We start from the raw sequence: 25,225 nt of genomic DNA, 5'->3' as shown, positions 1-25,225 counted from the left end.
GCCTGGGCACGTGGTGTCTTCCCGGTGTGGGAACGGGTCCAGACAGACGTTAAAACTTGGTCCAGAATGCCACTCACGATTTTTGGGAGGTCGGCCATCTTTAAGATGGTGGCGCTGCCGCGGCTGTTATACCAACTCCAAAACTTCCCACACCCCATTGGCATGGAGTGGTTCCGCCAGGTTAACTCGATGCTGGGCCTCTTCCTGTGGGATGGTGGTGCGGCCAGGGTGGCCTTGAAGACGTGCTTTCTGTCCACATACTGTGGTGGCTTGGCCACCTCGGACCTCCTCTCCTATTACCAAGCGTCTCACCTACTTGTCCTCAATGAATGGTGGTATGGAGACAGGGGGGATCCGGCCTATGCCCTGGAACGACTGCTCATGGGAGATCGCACGCTTCACACTATTCTTTATTCGGCTCGCATACGCCGTGGATTGCCGTCGGTCACTAAAGTGGTCTTTACGGTGTGGCGGCAATCCCTGCGCCGCATGGGTTGGTGGGGCAAATTAACAGCTGAAACGCCGCTGTGGCACAATGGCCTGCTTCCGGAACTGGCGGCCTTGGCTGGGTTTGAGGGCTGGGAGGCTATTGGAGTTACACAACTGGGCCAGGTCATGTCCGGCGCCACCCTCAAGTCCTTCGAGGAGCTCCGAGCGGAGTTCCAGATGCCCCAGTCCCAGTTCTTCCGCTACCTCCAACAGCGGCATGCCCTCGCCCCGAGCATTGCCGGCCTCGACTCCCTGCCAGAGTTCAGCCCGATTGAGGCAAAGGTATTTATGGGAGACTTGGGAGACAAGAAAGTCTCTAGGATTTATCAAACACTTGTTATCCACTGCTCCTCCACTCTCCACTCCCTTCGGGAGGCGTGGGAGATGGACGTGGGTGCCCTTGATGAGGACGATTGGAGGGAGGCGCTGGAATCCCCACGCGGCACCGCCGTTGCGGTTCGGCTCCGCCTGATCCAATTCAAATATTTGCACCGTGCTTATTATACGCGTGAGCGTCTGTGGAAGGCTGGATTGATTGCGTCACCGGAATGCCTGCGCTGTGGGGAAGTGCCTGGCTCACTGATGCATACGGTGTGGTCGTGTGGTCGCCTGACTGGGTTTTGGAGGGGCGTGTGGAGTTGCCTGGCTGAGGTCCTGGGCTGGGATCTTCCTCGTACACACCGGCTGGGCCTGCTGCATATTATGGAAGGGGTAGGGGGCAACGTATATAAGCGTCACCTGTTGCTCCTGGGGCTGGTTGTGGCCAAACGCGACCTGGCTCGGGCATGGAAATCAGTAAGGGCCCCCCCCCTGTCTGCATGGAAGGCTGGGCTTGATTATTTTATGGGCCTGGAAAAGCCGGTCTTCGAGGCGCGGGGCTGCCCGCGCAAACATTTCAAGATTTGGAAGCGGTGGGCCGACTACCGGGGCCTGTCCTTGGACCCCCCGGCGGAGCAGGAGGAGGACATTTGAGCACAGTGACATTTTTGGCCTGATGCGGCAAAGCCCTGGTCGCGTTCTACCTGCTTATTCTTTGTGCATTTTCTTTTTATTGCTGCTCTTTTGTACACGTGTGGTGGGGGGGGTTGTTGGGTACGGGGGGGGTGTAGTTGGGGGTTAGAGTAGGCTGCTGGGGCCTTTCTAAAACTGAGCTACTTTGGTACTTGCTTCGTCCTTTACTGTCTATGTCATCGTTACATTGATACTGTTGTGGTGATCTTGGTGTGTGGAGATACCACATTCTTGATACTTTTATGCTCAATAAACTTGGTTTTGAAAAAAAAAAATCAGTATGGACACAGTACTTACTCCTTACAGGAGGTAAATCAAGTTATACCTGGCGGCACTCATAGATAGAGGGCTGCTCAGTGGGTTAGCTGCTTTCCATTTGGTTGTAGCCGCACTCTTCACTACCGAAGCCTGAGCGCTGTAGAGCTTACAGAGCGACACAAAAATAAATGCGCGCCCTCTAGGAGGGGATCTTAAATGCACAGAATGCTGACTCAAACCCATTGAAATGCAAGATACAGCAGGATTTATTTAAGAAAATATGTCTATATACATCTGCAATAACCACAGTTCAACTACTAACTCTTAAACATATGTTGTAAAAGGTATGAAGGGAATGTAAAAGAGCCCCTATTTCTTTCTGCAGCTCCAACGGTAATCATGCACAACAAAGAGCGAGCAGCACCTGGGCTGAAGACAGAAGCAAGTCTGTTCCGCGAGGCGAGTACCTCTGTGCGCTGCAGAGGGGCATCGGGCTTCGATTTGTTAGCACATTGGCATCTGCAAATAGGGGGCTGTGCTGAGAGCCCTAGCTGTGAGCTCAAAGTTGTTGTGACGTGTAAGTAGTAGTTTAGTGTGTGATTTGTAAGATGGCGAGAGAGCGTTGCGGCTGTGCCCTCATGTAACGGCGTGAGCGAGGTAGTAAATGAATCCTATATTTGGTTGGTACAATAGAATCAACTAGCAGTGAGAAACACTCTGGACATTTATAAAGAAATAACACGAGGGTGTGATTGGTTACCGATCATATCTCCTTACATTCTTGTATGGGCGCTCGCAATCACGCTTCACAGGTGACCAGAGCTGCAATTACGGAACTGGGAAAATGACTCATCTGAATGATGCTGCCTCACTGGGGGCACATATGACTAAGCATGCTTGCGGCAGGGTCAGAAATTACTTCTCTAAATACGTTTAGCACAGGCATACCATTATGCACAGAGTGCTTGCTTTTTGAACACTTTTAGCTGGGACTTAAACATTAGTATGCCGCACATCATGCCCTTAAATACCGAAAAATGCTAATTAGTGCATGGCCTTTTAAAATAAATGAATCTGAAAGGGACAGATCACGCCCGGAGAGCCACAGCTGCCTGTAAAGCCCTGCAGCCTCTCTCAGAAACTAGTGCAGCAAACGGCATGCGAAGAAGAAGGATGCTGCACAACTTGTGTCCCTCTGCAACTAAATACACTGCCATTTAAGAGGTAAGCTGCAACATTCTCCCTCTTCCGCTGTGGTATGTTGCTAGGCCCAAGATCTGCTCTCTGTGCTCCTTCACGCAAGAGATCTTTTTTTTCCACGCTGCTCGCTTTTGAAAAGCAAAAGCTGCAAATGGTGCCTCAGTGATGAGTGAAGTGTATGTGCTTTGCAAGGCAGTTTGCGCACTCGTGGTTATTACACTATATGCACGTACCCTACAGGGAACACTGGCCATTAGGCATTTTTGACTATAAGCCCTCGCTAAGTTACAACATTCCAGTAAAACTTACTTTGGGGTAAGCAGGACATAAGATTGTTACAGTGAAAATGGATTTATCTTGTTTGTATTAACTGGTGTTGTAGAAACGTTCGTTTTGAGTGAAGTTCCTGGCATAAACTGTGCAGTGATAGGGTTCAGTTTAGTGTGTATTATTTGGTGCCGTTGCATATGTGCCTTACCAGTAAAGCTCTTCCCACACACTGTGCAGTGATAAGGCCTCTTTCCTGTGTGTGCACTTTGATGCCATACATGGCCTTTCTTTCTAAGAAAAGCGCTTGGAAGACACGTTGCAGTGATAAGGTTTCTCTCCAGTGTGTTTGGTGTTACAAGACTTGACTTTTGATTTAAGCTCGTCTCGCACACAGTGCAGTGAAAAGGCTTCTCTCATGTGTGTACGCTTTGATGCCGTACAAGGGATCCCTGATAAGCAAAGCGCTTGGAACACTTAATGCAGAGATAAGGCCTCTCTTCGGTGTGTGTTCTTTGATGCAGTACAAGGGTTGCCTTCTGAGAAAAGGTTTTTGAACACACAGAACAGTGATGAGGCCTCTATCTTGTGTGTACGATTTGATGGTGTACAAGGGTCGCCTTACGAGAAAAGCACTTTGAACACTCAGTGCAGTGATAAAGCTTCTCTCCTGTGTGTGTTCTTTGATGCCGTACAAGGGAGTTCCTGTCAGCAAAGCGCTTGGAACACAGAGTGCAGTGAAAAGGCCGCTCTCCTGTGTGTGTTCTTTGATGCAGTACAAGGATTTTCTTATGAGCAAAGCGCTTGGAACACACTGTGCAGTGAAAAGGCCGCTCTCCTGTGTGTGTTCTTTGATGCAGTACAAGGGATCTCTTATCAGTAAAGCGCTTGGAACACACAGTGCAATGATAAGGTTTCTCCCCTGTGTGTTTTCTTTGGTGCTTTAGTAGATGCACCTTTTGATTGAAGCTCTTCTCACACACAGTGCAGTGAAAAGGCTTTTCTCCTGTGTGTGTTCTTTGGTGCTGTAGTAGATTTGCCTTTTGATTGAAGCTCTTTGCACATACAGTACAGTGATAAGGCCTCTCTCCTGTGTGTACACTTTGATGCCGTACAAGGCTATTCTTATGAGCAAAGCGCTTGGAACACTCGGTGCAGTGATACGGCCTCTCTCCAGTGTGTGTTCTTTGATGCTGTAAAAAAGTTGCCTTTTGACTGAAACACTTTTTACACGTTTCGCAGGGATATGGCCTGAGGCTGGTATGTCTTTCTTTGTGCCTCACAAGAAGTCTCATATTGATAAATTCTTTGTCACACACATTACAAGCAAAGCGTCTCTCCTTCATGTGCATTCTGCGCCGTTTCCTTAAGTAGATGTTTTGAGTAAAATTCATCTTGCCTCCGGAACCTTTATGGCTTTCTTTCCCATTCATATTTTCTAGATGTGATTGTTGTTCTGCAAAATAGAAAAAACATTTAAAATTACATGAAGAAATTATTTCTTGAAAAAGCTGCTTTGATATAATATGGAGAAGTGAACAGTTACAATTCAGGGGAAAAAATGGATGTTCTAGGAAAAAGTCACACTTCCCTTTGAGACACAAATGGTGGCTAGTCCTCCTACACAAAGTGCGTTGACCTGGTCCTGCAGCAGGAGCATGCTGGGAAATCAAGTGATTCCCAAGAACCACTGTTCGACATGGGGTTTCTGGTTGGCTAGGGTAGGCACCTAAGCCAGGCAGAATCCACCAGTCTAGTCAGGGTAAGCCAGATACACACCTGAGATAACCTGCGCTCACCATCTGGTAGCTTGGCGCAGAGCAGTCAGGCTAGTTTAAAGATGCAATGTGCAGAGCATTTGTGCAACACACTAGTGCAGCAACACAGTGAGTAAACCACAAAAGGGAATCCACGCAGGATTAAGTAAAAATAGATTCTATATTACACACTTACTTTTATCTTCTTGGCACAGTACGAAGGGGGAGACAGAATTGGCAAAATTTTGGCTTACAAGGTAGCCGATAAAAAAGCCAAAACTACTATAAAAGTAATAAAAGGGCTAGACTCTAAGGAATACAGAAAATTGGAGCAGATTCTAGACCAATTCGCTAAATATTACTGCCACCTATATACTCCAGAAAACTCACCTATTTCAGAAGAAATTAGACTATATTTAGAGACGTACCTACCCAGGAGATTAGATGTGGAAGCAATCAGACAACTTGGCGATGTGCTGGCTTTGAGGTCAGCCTTAATGACTTTTGGAGCTTGGATCTCGTCCTGGCTCTCCATCGGAGCTCTGTATGTTATGTTGCTATCTATGGAGTTGTTCTGGGCCCCTTATGCAGCAGCTTTGGTGGTGGGCCGCTTCGTCTGGGGAAACTCGGCAAACCCAACCCGACCCTCTTTCTGGGACTCTTCTCCGGCATGTTGTGAGACAATGATTTGATGATGATTTAGAGAAGGAGATACATCTTTGTACACTACAAGTACATGAAAGCAGATAACACTGGTCGATTTTGTGCTTAAATGTTTCTTCAAAAACATCTGGTTAATCTCTGCTTCACAGAATGTGAATTTCAGTGTAATGTGAACTGAACTATTTCTGTGTGCTTTCCTTGTCCACCTTTAGTTTTCTTACTCCACATAGCGTAAACGTATTAATTTGCGTAATGGCGTCATATATTCTATTAGAAGCTGTTTCGTTCAGTTCCTGTCCAGCGACATGTGGACTTTCAGTGTCGCTGTCTTTATCTTTAAGCATTTTATTCAGGCTGGCACTGCGCTGAGACTCCACCAGTGCCAGCATCGATTCTGCACTTCAACTGAGGCACATGTGGCACGCACGAGCAGTGTGCTGGACCACGGCAAACTCTCTGGAAGAGCGCTTTCAGTGTACGAACTTCATATCCCCGATCTTGTCACCAGTTATAGCTTCCTGCGAGACCAGGTACTCACCAATAACCAAGCCACACGTGGAGAGTAGTTGAACACATCTTGATTACACTACGTGACTTCTGACCATAATCAGATACTGTTTGAATCTAAAACTGTGGATAGTAAACAAGCGCCCCGACAGTTTACATTCCCTAGATATTCATTAACAGATTCTGAATTTATTCTTGGCATTAAAAGGCATATAAAGGAATTCATAATATTGAATATTATTTCAACAACTGATAATTTTGTATGGGATGCATGTAAATGCAACATTAGAGGCTATGCACAACAATATATTTTAAGGGACAACGCTGAAAAACGTGGTGTAGAAAAACTGAATACATCTAATATTTTATTTGTTGAACAACAATTGGCTGATGCCATAACACAGGGCAAAACTAATATTGAAGAGTTAGGATTAGGATTAGTGTCATTGAGGGCGGCACTAAAGAGAACCCTCAGGGAGAAATACAGCTCAAAAATACACAAATACAAGTAGGCACAGTACGAAGGGGGAGACAGAATTGGCAACATTTTGGCTTACAAGGTAGCCGATAAAAAAGCCAAAACTACTATAAAAGTAATAAAAGGGCTAGACTCTAAGGAATACAGAAAATCGGAGCAGATTCTAGACCAATTCGCTAAATATTACTGCCACCTATATACTCCAGAAAACTCACCTATTTCAGAAGAAATTAGACTATATTTAGAGACGTACCTACCCAGGAGATTAGATGTGGAAGAAAACAGACAACTTGGCTCCAAGATTACAATCGAGGAAATTGAGATAGCTATACAAGCATTGCCTTCAGGCAAGGCTGCGGGAGAAGATTGTTTGCCTATAGAGATTTATGGGATTTGTGAAAAGGAATTACTTCCTCGCTTCCAGCTGGTGATAGACTCTATGGGGCAAACAGGAAGTGCTCCTATATCATGGCGTACTGCTAAAAAGAACGAACCGCCGGAGGGACAGGGGTCATATAGGCCAATCTCATTAATTAATACTGATGCAAAAGTGTTTGCCAAAGTCTTGGCAAATCGCTTCGCTCCTATTATGCCAGATTTGGTCAACTGCCAACAACATGGGTTTGTGGTGGGGAGAGACACCACTACCCATATTAATACTGCTGTTACTGCCTTCGACGTGGCCGCAGCTACTCTCACCCCACTCGGAATGGTTATGTTAGATGCGGAGAAAGCATTCGACCGAGTGGGGTGGGAGTATTTATGGGCAACGCTGAGTGCATTTGGTATACAGGGCAATATCTCGGATGGGTCCGATCTTTATATGAATCACCAACGGCAATAGTTAGCTATGTAGGAGCCAACTCGGCTAATTTTTCAATCAAAAGGGGGACTAGGCAGGGGTGTCCTTTATCACCCCTGCTTTTAGCTTTAGCTTTGGAGCCATTCTTAAATGCATTAATAGCTCAAGATAATAAAATCCCAGCAGAACATGGAGCCAAGAGTTTGAAAATTACAGCTTTTGCTGATGATATAGCTATATTTACCACCGACTTAGTCCTGGCCATTCCTACGATAATTGAGGAAGCTAGCAAATTTGGGGGCATATCGGGGTACAAGTTAAATGTGAGTAAAACTCAAGCAATCGCCAACTATAAACCTACGCAACTGATATTAGGGCTTTGTCCAAATGCTATTTATCTAGGATTTAAGCTTACTGCCGATATAGAGAAAATCATAGCACTGAATTACGACCCTCTACTCAATGAGATAACTGCCACTCTTACAAATTGGCATAAGATACCACTTAGCTTGGTAGGACGTATAATTCTAATTAAAATGAAGATTGTACAGAAGCTATTGTATCTATTTAGGTCTATCCCTATGCAACTGAATAATCTATATAGTAAGAGAATAGAGAGCATATGTAGTAGCTATATTTGGGGCTATAAAAAGCCCGTAGATCAATGGCCACATTGAAACTCTCAATAGAAAAGGGAGGATTGCATTTCCTGGATTTCAAAATCTATTTTTTTGCAACTTTTGTCCAACGTATACGTAGTCTTTTGTTAAAGGAAAGTTCCTTATTCTATCACCAATTTATGTTGGGATCAGATAGCAACCAGTTCTTGTTTTGTGTGCATGACCCCAATTACTACAAGAGGGTCAAGTTTAAGACCGCGAGAGATATTGAAAGAATTTGGGATCAAATTATGATCACTGACAAGATCTCATTTTTTAATGCTGAGCTACAAATTTGGGGGAATCCAGGGATGCCAGGCATTTTTTATGATGGCGCCAGCGCACAATGGACAGGTCATGGCATAAATACTTTAGGCGATCTATATGGGCCGGATGGTCTTTTGAGCTTTAGTACACTAAAAATACCATATAAAATTAGTGATGTTATGTATTTTAAATATATACAGATACAAGATTTCTTGGTTAATAAAATGAAAATAGAGAGAGTAGAACACTCAGACACTTTACAATGTATTTATTCTAGGTATACTAAATCACTTATTAGTAAGAGCTGCGCTTGTCTTAACCTCTTCGCCGCTAATGACAAGGGTAACTCGTCATGGAGTTTCCATTGATTTCAATGGAAATTACATTGAAGTACCAGAAGAATCATAGCAGCCAAGTGGTTAATAGTGGCCGGGTAGGGGATTGCGCGAAAATGGCGGACAAATGGACCAGTAGACTAAGAGTCAATATCAGTTCCAATCAGATTCCAGGATCGCTCAAACAAATAAATCGAGTGGTCCAATCTTCAAATTTGAGGCTACAATTTCATAGAACGGTTACTCAAATTTACGATACGCCTCAAAGAATTGCTAGTTGGACCTCTGGAAATATTTCTAGTGAGCGTACTAAATGCCCAAAATGCAATATGGAAGCTGCTGGTATAGAACATATGCTCTATCAGTGTCCGGAACTTACAGCATTCTGGAAAGGAATAACAGGGGCTTCTACACCCCCTCCCGCCAACTACGTTCTTCCAGCCAAGCCCTCGCCACTGTACCTCGCATCAACAAGACCACCATGGGAGGCAGATCCTTCTCATACCTGGCTGCTAAAACATGGAACTCACTCCCCACTTACCTTCGCCTTACCCAGAACCACCTAGCATTCAGAAAGCAACTTAAAACGTGGATATTTGACAAGTAATCCTCCCCCCTCCCTAAGCGCCTTGAGACCCCTCTGGGTATGTAGTGCGCTATATAAATTCTTTGACTTGACTTGACTTGACTTAATAGTAGGCAAATAACAGTACCAGCTCTTTCGGCACATTTGATATTGTTAGATATACAAGATATTAATAGTAACTATAAAGACCTGACATCCATGGTCTTTGCTTGCGCTAGGTTGGTCATCGCGCGGACTTGGATCTCGAAGGAACCTCCTAGTGTCATGGAATGGTGGAATCTTATCCATGAAATACATACAATGGAGTTATCACTGGCTAAACTTAGTGGTCCTAAAGCATTGAAAGGGAGGGAAAAATATAGGGAACGTTCATTAGATAAACATGTCATTGCTTTGAGAGACCAGCACATTAGCACTACTGTTAAGTCAAGTCAAGTCAAGATTTGTATAGCGCACTACTCACCCGGACGGTCTCAAGGCGCTTGAGGGGGGGGGGGGGGGTGGGGGTTGTTACTTATCAAATAGCCAAGTTTTGAGTTGTTTTCTGAAGGAGAGGTGGTTCTGTGTAAGGCGGAGGTGGGTGGGGAGAGAGTTCCAGGTTTTGGCCGCCAGATAGGAGAAAGATCTCCCTCCCATGGTGGTTTTACGGATACGTGGAATCGTGGCGAGGGCTTGATTGGACGATCGTAGTTGGCGGGTGGGGGTGTAAAAAGTCAGGCGCGTGTTGAGGTATTTGGGTCATAGGTCGTAGAGGGCTTTGTGTGCGTGGGTGAGAAGACGGAACGTTATTCTCTTGTTGACGGGGAGCCAATGAAGGTCTCTCAGGTGACCGGAAATGTGGTTGTGGCGGGGGTATGTCTAGGACGAGTCTGGCGGAGGCGTTCTGAATGCGTTGGAGTTTTGTCTGTAATTTGGATGTGGTTCCAGCGTAGAGGGTGTTTCCGTAGTCCAGTCGGCTTGTGACAGGTGCTTGAGTGACCGTCTTTCTTGTTTCGGTGGGGATCCATCGGAAGATCTTTTTGAGCATGCGTAGGATGTTAAAGCATGATGATGAGATGGCGTTGACTTGTCTGGTCATCGAGAGGGATGAGTCTAGAATGAATCCCAGGTTGCGAGCATGGTCCGTTGGTTTGGGCGCGCTGCCTGGGGCTGGTGGCCACCATGAGTCGTCCCAAGCAGAGGGTGATGATCCTAGGATGAGGACTTCCGTCTTGTCTGAATTTAGTTTTAAGCGGCTGTTCTTCATCCATTCGGCTACGTCTTTCATCCCTTCGTGTAGGTTGGTTTTGGCGGTGTTTGGGTCTTTAGTGAGGGAGAGGATCAGCTGTGTGTCGTCAGCGTAGGAGATGATGTTGAGGTTGTGTTGGCGTGCGATGGATGCAAGGGGGCTCAGGTAGATGTTGAAGAGAGTGGGGCTGAGCGAGGATCCTTGGGGAACGCCACCGATTACTTCGGTGGCCTCTGATCTAAAAGGGGGGAGGCGGACTCTCTGGGTTCTTCCGGCGAGGAACGATATGATCCAATCCAATGCTTTTCCTTGTATTCCGATGTTGTTGAGGCGTTGTACAAGGGTGCTATGACAGACCGTGTCAAACGCTGCGGAGAGGTCCAGGAGGATGAGGGCAGCTGTTTCCCCATTGTCGAGTTGTGATCGGATGTCGTCTGTGGCTGCGATGAGGGCGGTCTCGGTGCTGTGTTTGGCTTGGAAACCGGACTGTGAAGGGTCGAGGGAGCCGTTAGACTCGAGGAAGGCGGCGAGCTGATTGTTGACGGCCTTCTCTATGACTTTGGCAGGGAAAGGGAGGAGCGAGATGGGGCGGTAGTTCTTGTTCAGTGGGGTCTGCTGTAGGTTTCTTCAGGAGGGCACTGAGTTCGGCATGTTTCCAGCTTTCCGGGAAGGTAGCGGTGTTGAGGGAGCAGTTGATGATATTCCGGAGGTGGGGTGCGATGATGGAGTTGGCCTTTTGAAGATGTGGTGGGGGCATGGGTCGGTTGGTTGAATGGAGTTCATCAAGCGGATGGTGTCTTCGGTGCTGATCGGGTTCCAGGCGTCCAGGGTGGTGGTGGGGGTAAGGGGGGAAGACTGGTCGCCAAAGCTGTTATGTATGTCAGCGATTTTACTGTGGAAGAACGAGGCTAGAGAGACGCAGAGGCCTTGAGAGGGAGTGATGTCGTTGGTGTCGGCGCTGGGATGGGTAAGCTCTTTGACGATGCTGAAGAGTTCCTTGCTGTTGTGGGCATTGTTGTCGAGTCGCTCCTTGAGTGCTGATTTCTTGGTGGATCTGATCAGCTGGTGGTGTTTGGGGGTGGCCTCCTTGAGGGCGGTCATGTTGTCTGTGGTTGGGTTTCTTCGCCAGGCTTTCTCGAGGGTGCGGCAGTTCTTTTTGGAGTTTTAGAGGTTGTCATTGAACCAAGAGGCTTTTTTGCTACCTGGCTTGTTGTGTTGCTTTTTCAGGGGAGCTAATTCGTCGGCGCAGTGGGTGATCCATTGTGCGAGATTGATGGCTGCTTGATTTGGGTCCGATGATTTGGCGAGAGGGTTTTGGTTTAGCGATGTGGTGAGCTGGTCGGTGGTAAGTTTGTTCCAGTTTCTGCGGGGGACTTGTTGTGGGTGGTGGTGGGTCGTGGTCTTTCTGAAATTGAAATGTACGCAGCTGTTGTCCGTCCAGTGGAGTCCTGTGGCGTGGTTGAAGGAGACGTGCTTGCTGGAGGAGAAGATCGGGTCTTGCGTGTGTCCGGCGTAGTGGGTGGGGGTATTCACCAGCTATTTGAGTCCGAGATTGGAGAGGTTGTCCAGAAGGGTTATGGTATTGTTGTCGTCGTTCTTTTCCAGGTGGAAGTTGAGGTCCCCTAGGAGAATGTAGTCCTCGGAGGGGAGGGCGTGTGGGCTGAGGAAGTCAGTGATGTCTTCGCAGAATTGTGTGCGGGGTCCTGGTGGTCTGTAGATGAGGGTGCCTCTAAGTGTGGTTTTGGGGTCGGTGTGTATCTGGAAGTGGAGGTGTTCGGCGGCTGTGAGGGTGTCCTCGGAGCTGGTCGTGATGCGGATGGTTTTCTTGTGGACGATGGCGATGCCTCCTCCTGTCTGGTTGATGCGGTCCTTTCGGATGATCTTGTAACCGTCCGGGATGGCTATGGCGATGTCGGGCGCTGATGAGGCGTTCATCCAAGTTTCTGTAAGAAAGGCGATGTCCGGCGTGGTGTTGTCTAGTAGGTTCCATAGTTCAATGCGTGTCTGTGGATCGAACGGGTGTTGAGCAGGATGCACTTAAGTTGGTTGTTGTCGGAGCTCTGTTTGGCGTTTGTGGATATAGTGTGGGTCTTGAAGCAGTCGAACTTGCAGGATTGGCAGGTGAAGGGTCCATGGGTGCGTCCTGGGGCAGCTTGGTGACAGTCGGGGAGACGGCCGGTGTTGAGTGCAGAAAGGGTTGCAGCGTCATACGTTAGGCGGGTGGAGTGGATTTTGCGGGGGCAGGGGGTCTGGCGCTGGGCGCGGTCCAGGCGCAGACGGGCGTAGACGGGCTTACCTTTGGCGCGCATAGGGCGCGTCCGCTGCGTGTGGACGCTGCGCGTATGTTGCTCTGACATAAGTGGATAGTGGAGGGGGCGGAGCGAGGGAGGAGCAGCTGGGAGGCGGGAGCGGGGCGGCGAGTGGGTAGAGTCAGTAGGAGCTGGAGGGAGCGGGGGTGGGGCCGCGGGGGAGCAGCGGCGTGGACGGGCTAAGGGCACAACAACAATGCTGGGCGAGATCACTGGCACAAAGGAGGTCGTGGGCACAAAAAACAATCACTGGCACAATCAATGGCACAGAATGCGGTCGCAGGCACAAATAGCTGGCACAATTGTAATCAACAATAAACAACAAAAGAGTGTCTTAAGGAGTAGGCGTGACCACAGTAGGGAGCAACAAACTTAAGATACAGGAACAATCTCACTGGGATGTTAAAGAAAGCCCTTACTCACCACCTAGTGATGACATGCTTCATCATCGGGCTCCACCAAAGAGACCGAGTGTCCTAATTTTTTGCACTTTTTTCACCTTTTTGTTCTTTTTCACTTTCACGTCCCTAGGTAAGGGTGGGCCTTAGCGTGTCCCACCACCCCGCTTCGCAGTAAATCTGGCGTTGCAGCACACCAAAGAGACACTCGGTCTCTTTGGTGGAGCCCGATGATGAAGCATGTCATCACTAGGTGGTGAGTGAGGGCTTTCTTTAACATCCCAGTGAGGTTGTTCCTGTATCTTAAGTTTGTTGCTCCCTACTGTGGTCAAGCCTACTCCTTAAGACACTCTTTTGTTGTTTATTGATGACTAACCGGGGAATAAGAGTGTCACACTACTCTCCCTACCTCTCTTCTTGTTGAAGTACAATTGTAATCAATGCAGGCAACGATACCAGGTACAATGCAGGTCGCTGGCACAGATAGCAGGGCAGAATGCAGGTCGCTGGCACAGATAGCAGGGCAGAGTGCAGGTCGCTTGGCACAGATGGCTGGGACGAGCTGCGAGTGGAGCGACCAGTACTGTAACCCTCTGCTTGTATCTTACTGGTTATTTAATGTTCAGATACTTATGCAATGATGTATGTATAACAAAACATGATTTCTCTTTTTTTGTTTTTCTCTTTCTTGCAATAAATAAATAAATAAATAAAAATTTAAAAAAAGATTACGTACGTCAGAACTCAACGTTCTACACTGGCCTTTAACTCCTCTCTCCAGCGCTTACGTCCTTACCGATGATATACCTTGGTAGTCACTAATGAAGGATCGATGCTACTACTGCAAGAATAAGCTTGTCAGTTGCACTGAAGAAAACAGCTATTGAATTTGGTAGACATTGCCCTCTCTACAGGAACACCCCCAAACTGGTGCCTCCACCCTTCCTATTATTGCAGAATTTGTTTCTGTAGGCCTTAGGACACCCTCCTGTTCTACACCACTGTGAACCCATGTGGTACCCTTTGTAAAAACTCTCATGACCAACTAGGCTACACCACTGGTACTTACTAGCTGCCCGCAGCCAGGACCAGGCCCTAGACCATCCAGATGCCACTGGTCCTTGCCCATCCACAGAGTGGGGGTAGATCCCCCTGGCACATAGTAGCCATTCTCCACTCTTTCCCTCATCAGGGCAGTTCTAGACTGCCACTGATCCTCCAGCCTAGGGTCCGTACCCTCAGGCTGACCAGAAGTCACGGGTGAGGCTTTCCTCCCCCTACCTCTCCTCCTAGGGTTCCGCACTCTCCTCCTTTTAGAGGCCCCCCAGAACACAACTCTCCCACCAGTTCAGGACGTCTCTCCAGCAGCTGGTCTCTCAATCTAGGGTCTAAACCGTCAGGTTGCACCGGGGTCAGAGATGAGGGCTCCCTCCCTCTGCACCCCCTTCCAGAGTTCTGCACCCTCCCATCTGGAGCGGTACCCCTGGAAGCCAAACTGGTTAGGACACTGGTTACAGATGTCCCTCCCTCCAGGTCAGGCAGATCCTGAATCTGTCCTGCCAACCAAGGGACCAACCCCTCCCATTGAATACTTGCCTGGTACACCAGGACTTCTGGGGGCGCACACAGCCTCAACCCCATGAGGGTAACACATGACTCATGTGTCGAGTGAAAGTCTGCCTGGCGCAGATCTCCGACCCCTGTTCATCTGACAGCACGCGAAGATCCCCCAGGACAGAAGTAGTGTCACCATTGCCATTCAATGGTGACTCAGTCCTTCTGGCTGGCCCCTGACCCACTGGTTCTTTCACTGGGGAACACATCCCCCTCTCACCCCTCAATCCGGACTTCTTGCACACTCCCAACTGGAGCGTGACTGCCAGACACTAGGAGATCCCCCTCAAATGGCTTCCTAGTAAAGCCTAGGCCCTCAACCTGGTGTTCCCTTTAGGGAACCCTCCAGGCCCTGAGACTGGGTTTCGGGCACCTGGGGACACACAGTACTACACTCACTCCTACTCCACTGAGACAGAACGTTAGCCCCTACACCTCTCCCACTACACTGGGACCTAGCTGGGCTACACTGAACCTCTTCCCCCACACAGGACGGGAAGATACCCAAGCCGCTACTTTTGGAATCACTCTCCAATGCTTTAGCAGAACTTCGGGCACTTACCCAGAAGTCTGCCTCCTGTGCAAGTTCCCAAGGATTAAAGGATTCACACTCCAACAGGTGTTGGCACAACTATGGCAAACAACGACTGAGCATGTGCTCTTTGATAACCATATTGATCAGTCCCTAAAAATCCTGTTCCGGGTTAACCGTCACCCAATCAACCAGTGCATCATAACATTCATCCGCAAACTCCCCCCCAAGACTGGTGAGACAGTTTCTTACTGCCCCTGAACTTTAACCTGTACTCCTCTTCTTTGGAAGAAGGTACCATACTTTGGGAACTGGGAATGGGACTTTCGGCACTGTGAGGAAATATAAATTTTATGGTCAAGTTATGTTCCCTATCGTAGACCCCAACGTCTCCATGTACGAGTTAAAGTGCATGTAACTTCCCTCCTGTGCCAGCTATGAAGACGCAAATACATTTGCGTCCACCGTTAACATGTCTTCTTTCAGATCCACCATGAATAGATTGATTATTCAGTTCCTAAGTATGCCGTGCCACCGTCTTTATGTGGTACACTCTCATGTTTTCCTAGCCTGCAGAGCTAGGCCCTGATTTCTGCCATCAAGCTCATTTCTGTTTTCTGCCTCTGACCACGGTTGCCTGCCTGCACCGTAACCTTTATCCTACTCCCTGTGCGGCGCGGGGCCTGGCTCAGTCCGGCCTGCCTGCCAAGATGGTATTTTGCCTTTATGTTATCAGTTCTGCTCCGTGAATCCACATTCCTAGCTAACGAGTAGGATAAACATATCCTGCCTGCAATAGATACAGTCCAGTCTTTCCGTCTCCATGCAAGTGTATTACTGTACCAATTTCCATAGAAAACTCCAGTTACTTAAAGAAATATATGCATCTCCTAGCCTTAGTGACAAGTAACCTCTGTCCCAATAGCCTTTAGTTTCCAGCAACATGTACTCCAAACACAAGATACCAGATATGATTTAGGAACAAGTTGATCTGACCCACCAGACTTCTGTCTCTCCCCTCTAAGGCTAAATGTCAAGTCCCCTGCACCCTCCAGTTTACGTCAGTCACACGTCATGCTGCTGCGCACGCATCCTTGCTACAGATTCCTGCTGACACTGCAAGATTTCATTATGTATCCACCCACTTGTGACACTTTTATGTGACGTTTCTAGTACCCTAGTGCACGCCTTCTGATTACGTATTGCTACGCACATGTTTCCTATCTCGCTTCTCTCAGCTGTTACGCCTTCTGCATGAATGAACTATAAATATTGTACCTTGTTAATAAAGCATTGCTCTGTCCCTTCCTGAACCCCAGTGGTGAAAGGAACATGATATCCTGGTCCGGACCATACAATTCCATTTTATGGAATAAAACCCCTTAAAACTCAGATGCCACGGACTCTGTGTCTCTTATTTTGATTAAGCTATTTTATTGAACTTTACCGCATAGAAATTAAGTACCAGGTAATTTTATTTACCACATAAATTGGCACCCCAGATGGGACCCTCCCCCACCTTACTCGCCGGCGGTGCGTTGCAGGCCTAGTTCCCTGCCACAGCCGGACGGACACTCATGCGCATCCGCAGGATTTCCTGTATCTCCCTCAGGCCAACGGAGGTGACTGAGACTGCGATCGACCCCCAGACGAGGCGGTGAGGAGTGCGGAGGATCCCAACCCGAGTCCAGCCGAGAGTGCAAGGTCCGAGGTGTCTTGAGGCCCACCAGTTCCGAAGTTCCGAAGTATCTACGTCGCGAGTCGAGTCCAGTCCAGGGTTCAGTCCAGTCCAGTCCAGTTTCTGAGGCCTTCCGTTTTCTGTGCTTCCCGGTGAGTACCGTTGCTGGGGGAGTATCTAGACGGGTGTGTTACTATGCATCCGGTAAAGATGGGTTTGGGTACACAGATCCAGTCTGCACTGTTTAGCAGTGTATCTGTACTGTTTAGCAGTGCATCAAGAATTCCAGTCTGCACTGTTTTAGCAGTGTATCTGCACTGTTTAGTGGTGTATCTGTACTGTTTAGCAGTATATCAAGAAGTATTTTAGTGAGTATTTTCGTTATAGAAATCAAGTATAGTCAATATATGTATAGGATTTTTGTGATTAATGTCGTGGTATGAGTGACTGTTTGATATATGTTATTGTGTTCTTTTATGTAATAATTGTGTTCAAAATTCAAGTAAAAGTCTAGTCAAAAATATTACGATGCCACTGTTCAGTAAATTAAGACAGATAGGAACTAGAAAAGGGATTCTAGAAGAAGCAGTGCCTGTTCCACCTAGGGACACTCCAGGGCACTTTATGTACCACAAACATGGCTTAGATGCCATACTGTACTTAGACTTGTGGGTGGACTACACCAAGGAGTTAGAAGAGAAATATAGATGGCCTGTTTCAGGAACATGGGATGCCGAGTGCATCATGAGAGTAGAAGAAGCTCTATGGAAAAAGAAATCAAGACCCTCACAGAAAGAGGCCATTGAGTTATGGCGCAAAGAGTCACATAGGAGAACAGAGAAAGAAATTCATCAAACAGAGAGAACTAGACAAGGTCAAGGCAGAACAGGCTGATAGAGAAAAATGCCGTGTTACTGGTCCTCTCAGAAGAACTAGCTAAAGTGACCCCCTCAGAAACACCCCGTAGGTCACGAGCGCCACCACCTGTACCCTTTAGAGTATGTAGAAAGAAGCAATTCCCCACTGTATATACGATCCAGAACCAGGAAAGGGCTCAATGCTCGTGATTTCACTAAGACTAGGAAGATTTGTGTAGTTTCTTGTAAATAGCTCCTTGTAAATATGGCTTGTGAGGAGCATATTCTCATTTAGACTTGTTGTGTTCCTTGTGCATTTCGCCTTGTAAATATGCCTTGTGAAGAGCATGTCATTTTTGGACTTGTTCACTTTCTTGTAAATATGGCTTGTGAATAGCGCCATGTGGATATGGCTTGTACAGAGCATGTTATCATTGCGTTAGTCAGGAGAGAGCTGGATCTCTTTCAAGTGCTTGGAGAAAATGTTTTGAATAAGGGTTAATTTCTTGGATTGAGAGGGCAGTATTTGTTTTGACAAGGTGTTGAGGAATTTTAGCGTTTTTTTGGTGTTTGGGGGGGGGGCGTGTTTTTGAGCGGAAATTCGTACCCGTTCCAGTTGAGGGATTTGGTTGCTTTTTGGTGAGGATTTAGGGAATAGCTTGGACTACTGTGATGCAAAATTTGAAAAGGATCCGAGCTGTGGAAGTGGTGGAAAAAGCATGTTTTGTGCGGGGGTGCGATTTGCCATGTTATCCAATGGGCGTATTCAGTTTGCAGATTGAATGGTAAAATGTTGCATGGAGGGTAAAGGAGTGTTTTTGTGAAGGGTTTTGTCTTGGAATACTTGATTTAATGTGTTTAGCTCAGAAGACGGTAAAGTTGTAAATAGACCAGTCGAATTGAGATAAGGGTTTTGCACAGAGGGTGCTTAGATGTTTTTTTAGGGTTGACAAGAAAATATAAATCAGACCCTTCATAGAATGCGTTTTTATTAGTGTAAATGAACAGTGTGTTTTTTAAATAGGAATGTTTCTACAGAATATTTTTTCCCAATGTGTCCCCTACATTAGTTTAATTTGCATTTAGTTTTAAGACTGACCTATGTACTTTGACAGGCTGCTTCAATTGATGTGTGCAGAGAACAGTCCCCACTAAAATTAGAAAACATGGCCTTTTGAAAAAGTATGAATCCTGGCCCTCTTAATAGGTAGAATAGATAAGTTTGCACACTTACTTATGAAAATATTGGTTACGCAATGCAGAATTAAGGAGTTCGACATGTTATTTTCAAAAAAAAAAAAAAGAGTAAAATATGGTGTGTTTCCATGCCATGAATGTTTTGTTTCCCTTGCAGCTAGTAGCAGTACAGAATTATTTTTAAAATGCTAGCATGTCACTCAGTTACAGAAAAATATATGTCTTTATTAATTAATGTTTTAAAGGTTTGCTTCAGTTAAAGTTAGAAAAGCTCTGGCCTGGGAAGAGATATGTTATGACGTACAAGGAATGTGTTTTTTAACCTTGAGACAGTCCGTCCGAGATCGAGATGGCCTGGTTCCCAGTAAATAAAGGGAGGGCTACTGCCTCTTGGAGCCATCCTCCGATTCTTTTCCGCGGATAATTATTGGCTGTTCTCCAGCTGAGCCAGGCAGCATTTTTTCTCTATGTTTATGTAAGGGAGGGGTCAAGTTGCTCTTCCTCACAGTCAGTACTAAAAGCTTCATTGACTTCAGATAAGGCATGCTTGCAAATGAATAGTTTTTCCCTCAGTAGTGTAAACAGGATAATTGGCAGGAGTATTGCTCCTGCCATGAGATCAACATTTGGCAGTCATTCAATTTTAGATCGCAATGAAGCTCGGCTTCTACTTGATAATGCTTGGATCAGATTCAAGCTCTGAGCGCGAACATCTTTCTAGAGGTGGGGGCTGCTTCTCGGAGTAGTGAGGCAGTATATGCAGTCAGACTACCAATCTTTTTAATGAAACAGCCTAGAGAGGTTAGAGTAAGTGTCAAAGCCAGTTTCCCTTGGAGTTGGTCCACTGTCACGTGCCACAGGCTTGGTACTTACCAAATCATGTCCAGAAAACTTGCTAGGTATAAAGCACCTATGGGCACAAGGTCCAACTGACGTAGGTCACATGAACATAACACCACGCCGTGTCACTTTCAAAGCAGGAGTAGTACTCCCACGTATATGACAATACAAGGTACCACCTGATGCCATAGTGGCCTTATTAAAGATTGTTGACGAACTCATTGCACATGGGGGGGTGGTGAAGACTGACTCAAATATATGTAACACACCTGTCCTTTCTATCCTTAAACGATCAGACCCTAATGCACCACCAGTTTACAGACTAGTGGTTGAACAGATGTGTGGTACCACAATACCCAGTGGTCCCAGCCATTTCTTCATTACTGACTGCTATTGATTCTGAAGCATCATTCTTTACAGTAACTGACCTGAAAAATGTTTTTTTCAGTGTTCCAATTCATCCAGGTAGCCAGTATCTCTTCTGATTCAGTTTAAGTGGACGTAGCTTTGAATTTTTTAAAGGTTTTACAGACTGTCCCTTTCAAAGTGCACAGCAAGTGGTGTGTACCTTGTACACTTGCTGTCCAAATGGGGGAGACAGCTAAACACCCGACCGTATCCAGTTAATTGTAAATATGTCACAGCCCAGAACACAATGTCTTAGTGAGTCACTTCTTATTGCAGACAATGGATCCCTCAGTATGCATTTCTAGCCAAGCCACTTTTACAGTTGACAACACAGGAGGCAGCGTCATCGACTGTCCTCCCTTGGACTCAGGAACATACACAGGCTTTTGACGAATTAAGGAAAGCTTTATGTCAAGCACCAGTGTTAGGACACCAATTGACAGTACAAGTTCCACATTCCGTGGAAGTTCTTTTAAACCGTACACAGACTCAGCACTTGACTATAGCACGACTGACAGGTTATGAATTGACATTGTTTCAGCCACACATAGAAATCAGACGCTGTAACACATTAAATCCAGCTACACTTTTGCCATTAAATATGACAGACCCTTTGGCACATGATTGTGTCGAAGTCATTACCATCACGACGAAACCCAGACAAGACTTGACAGACACCGCATTACCAGATCCAGACCTGACACTTTATGTGGATGGTTCATGTATGAGAACAAGTACAGGAGAGTTAGTGGCTGCATATGCAGTAACAACAGAAACTGATGTCATAGAAACACATCATATTGACACCCTGTCAGCCCAAGCAGCAGAGCTCTTTGCTCTGACCCAAGCCTGTATTTTAGCTCTGTTAGAAGCAATACATTTGCCTACAGCAATAGCCATTATGAAGTGTAAAGCACATATTAAAGTCACTGACAACATTTCCCAGGGCAACGACCTGGCAGACCGAACAGCCAAGCTTACAGCACAGACTCACACACCTGACTTGACAAAGACAATAGTCCCGACGCCAACTCATTGCATGACAGTTAAGGATCCCGCCCTAGATGTAATTGACATACAGACACATGCTACCCCAGACGAAATCAAGAAATGGACTGAACTAGGAGGGATCCAGACAGAATAGGGATGGATGACGAAGGGAAAAGCCACATGGTTTCTCCCCGACTCTATGGTTCAAGTTATTATTACCACAGCACATAGTCCTGCACATTTAGGAGAAAAAGGCATGTTAGACAGTATTCAAAACCTTTGGTTCAATAAACATTTACGAGCAGCAGCAAAACAGAAAGTGCGTACTTGCCTGATCTGTTGTCAGTTCAACCCAGGTAAAGGCATTCCCGTAGACCAAGGTGGATTTCATCTTCCTGACCATCATTTTGAAGTCCTCCAGATGGATTATATCCAAATGGACAGATGTAAAGGTTATAAGTATGTTTTAGTAGTGTGTGCACTAACCAGATGGACAGAAGCGTACCCAGTCCCAGATTATACTACAGCAAGCCTTGTAGAAAGCCATAATCAGCCCATTCCAGAACAGGCCTATCTCCTATGCCAAGACAATATCTGATGTTGACCATAACATGCTGACAGATTACCTGGCTTCCTTGATGTCTGCACTACTCTCTCTTCATTCACAGGTTGCCACCGCCTTCCCTGACAACACCCAAGTACAGGAGCCTGCCATAGTCCCTGGAGATGTTATCTATGAGCGGAACTTTTGACCGATCAAGCCCCCTTAAGCCGCATTGGAGGACGCCGAAGCCTGTGCTACACACCACGAGGACTGCTATCCGGCTCGAAGGACGAAAAGGAAATTCTATGGACAATTTGGAACTTTCTCTTTGCCCAAATCTTTGATAACACCCAGAAGACTGCCTTGAAACCAGTGACTCAAAACCCCCTTTTCGAGAAAAACTCTGCATCAGGAGTATTAATCCAAGTTACGGTCTAGCAAGTCAGACAGTTTAATTGTTTAAGTCCTCCCCTAGGTGAATCGGTTAAACCTGATTCTGACATGTACCCGTTAGACCCCAATAGAGAGAGAGATAGAAAGAAACAGTTCAAGAAACGTACATACTGCAAATCACTGCGTAGTCACTGTATAGTGACATTGTTAATAATGTTTTTCCTAAGTCTTCTGATAATAGTTGCAAGTGTACTTCTCCCTATATATTACCCTATTTTCAAGCGTGAACAATCTGCTTACAATGTTTCTGCTGAACACACTTTTAGCGAGTTACCTCCACATGAATTGTCATACAGACTTGCGCTGCGCAACAATACATTCATTAGTATGTTACACCATTCCCATCAGACCAGCAATGCTACCAATTGTTGGATATGTGGCCGACTCCCTCCCTATCAGAAGTACAAGGGAGTTCTGCCCCTCTTTCTGTACCCGTTCACACACAATGGCACCTGTGGTGCATGGTTTAGTCTAATTAATTCCGTAGATTCTGATTCCATAGTTTACCAAGGCAATTGGGTATGGGGAAATCTGAACACTGTTCTGCACAAAGTATGTTTCCCTGACAAGGAGGGTCTTCCCAAAAGGACAGGGACCGATCTAGAAAACGAAGTATAAGGATTAGGTAACTTTACACTTAACCTCATGATTCTGAATGTTCAGTCCGAAGCCGAATCAGTCCTGCCCTTTATGTCAGTATTACCAGTTAAGGGTGAATTATGTGTCAGAAAGAATGGTTCAGTACACCTAGGACATAGTGAATGTACTACTGTGATCGAATTCAGTGATAATGGCAAGTCTACTTTCAAAGCTTCCAAGCATTCCTACTTTGTTTGCGGTCATGTCGCATATGTACGTTTACCTCTAGATTGGGATGGAACTTGTTACATTGCATTCCTTCTGCCACCAGTATTTCTAGCTCCACCTGATTACCATAGAAATTCCCGACTCATACAGACTCGACCCAAGAGAGAACTCCCGATTGTTGACCAGACTGAAACAGCATGGGAGCAATACACAGACTTTAATAGAGGATTCTTCTTCTTCATAGGTCCTATCCAGAATAGTAAACTCATTCGTAGATTGACCAGAACTCTCGAAGCAGTAGTGAACGAAACTACTTCTGCCCTAGGTAACTTAACACAGGAACAGCCTGCGTCTCCTGTTCAGAGTCACGTTCTGCATCCCGCTTGAGAAAGGATGAGCAAATGATGTTATATGAACAGATAGATGGATTAATGAACATTGATATATCATGAAGGGTCCCGTAGGGAACAAGGAGGGAATGAGGAAATATAAATTTTATGGTCAAGTTATGTTCCCTATCGTAGACCCCAACGTCTCCATGTACGAGTTAAAGTGCATGTAACTTCCCTCCTGTGCCAGCTATGAAGACGCAAATACATTTGCGTCCACCGTTAACATGTCTTCTTTCAGATCCACCATGAATAGATTGATTATTCAGTTCCTAAGTATGCCGTGCCACCGTCTTTATGTGGTACACTCTCATGTTTTCCTAGCCTGCAGAGCTAGGCCCTGATTTCTGCCATCAAGCTCATTTCTGTTTTCTGCCTCTGACCACGGTTGCCTGCCTGCACCGTAACCTTTATCCTACTCCCTGTGCGGCGCGGGGCCTGGCTCAGTCCGGCCTGCCTGCCAAGATGGTATTTTGCCTTTATGTTATCAGTTCTGCTCCGTGAATCCACATTCCTAGCTAACGAGTAGGATAAACATATCCTGCCTGCAATAGATACAGTCCAGTCTTTCCGTCTCCATGCAAGTGTATTACTGTACCAATTTCCATAGAAAACTCCAGTTACTTAAAGAAATATATGCATCTCCTAGCCTTAGTGACAAGTAACCTCTGTCCCGATAGCCTTTAGTTTCCAGCAACATGTACTCCAAACACAAGATACCAGATATGATTTAGGAACAAGTTGATCTGACCCACCAGACTTCTGTCTCTCCCCTCTAAGGCTAAATGTCAAGTCCCCTGCACCCTCCAGTTTACGTCAGTCACACGTCATGCTGCTGCGCACGCATCCTTGCTACAGATTCCTGCTGACACTGCAAGATTTCATTATGTATCCACCCACTTGTGACACTTTTATGTGACGTTTCTAGTACCCACCCCCGTGTACGCCCTAGTGCACGCCTTCTGATTACGTATTGCTACGCACATGTTTCCTATCTCGCTTCTCTCAGCTGTTACGCCTTCTGCATGAATGAACTATAAATATTGTACCTTGTTAATAAAGCATTGCTCTGTCCCTTCCTGAACCCCAGTGGTGAAAGGAACATGATATCCTGGTCCGGACCATACAATTCCATTTTATGGAATAAAACCCCTTAAAACTCAGATGCCACGGACTCTGTGTCTCTTATTTTGATTAAGCTATTTTATTGAACTTTACCGCATAGAAATTAAGTACCAGGTAATTTTATTTACCACAACTGGACTCCATATTTCTGCCACCACTGGACCCCACCCTCACTGGTGAATCCAGAAAACCACAACTGCACTCCGGGGCTAATCTCCCCTCCAGAGCTAATTTCTCCCTGGCAAAGGCCCTCTCAGCCTCCGCCATCTTCTCCTGCGCTAAGACCCTTTCGGTCTCTAGCTTTTTCTCCTCCACCCTCAGCTGTGCTATCTCCTTGGCATGCTCTAAACTGAGCTTCTCCACAGCCAGCTGATGCTCCCGTTCTTCCCTCAACTAGCCATTCCTCTGGGGAAAGGGAAAGGGATGGGGCACTGCCCCCGACACTGGACGCAGCTAGAGACTCCCTATCTATGGGGTCCTCACTATCTACTAGCATCCCGGTCCTGTCATTTTCTACCTACCCTTCAAACTCCACACGCTCCCCTCAGACCCACCATCCTCTTGGCGGGCGGCCAGG

General features: G+C 46.4%; 1 pseudogene across 1 annotated transcript in view; it reads right to left on the bottom strand.

Moving 5' to 3' along the window:
* Window positions 1-3,155: 3,155 nt before the first annotated feature.
* Window positions 3,156-25,225, bottom strand: part of LOC147663742 (uncharacterized) — a 56,609-nt pseudogene continuing 34,539 nt past the window's right edge. The window contains exon 2 of the transcript XR_015305236.1: window positions 3,156-4,681. The product of XR_015305236.1 is annotated as an uncharacterized LOC147663742 (transcript). The remainder of the gene's footprint in view (window positions 4,682-25,225) is intronic.

This window comes from Lissotriton vulgaris, unplaced genomic scaffold, assembly GCF_964263255.1.
Source record: "Lissotriton vulgaris unplaced genomic scaffold, aLisVul1.2 SCAFFOLD_3461, whole genome shotgun sequence".
Taxonomy (NCBI): Eukaryota; Metazoa; Chordata; class Amphibia; order Caudata; family Salamandridae; genus Lissotriton; species Lissotriton vulgaris.
Note: the sequence above shows the minus strand (reverse complement) of the source record. Positions and strands in the feature narration are given on the sequence as shown.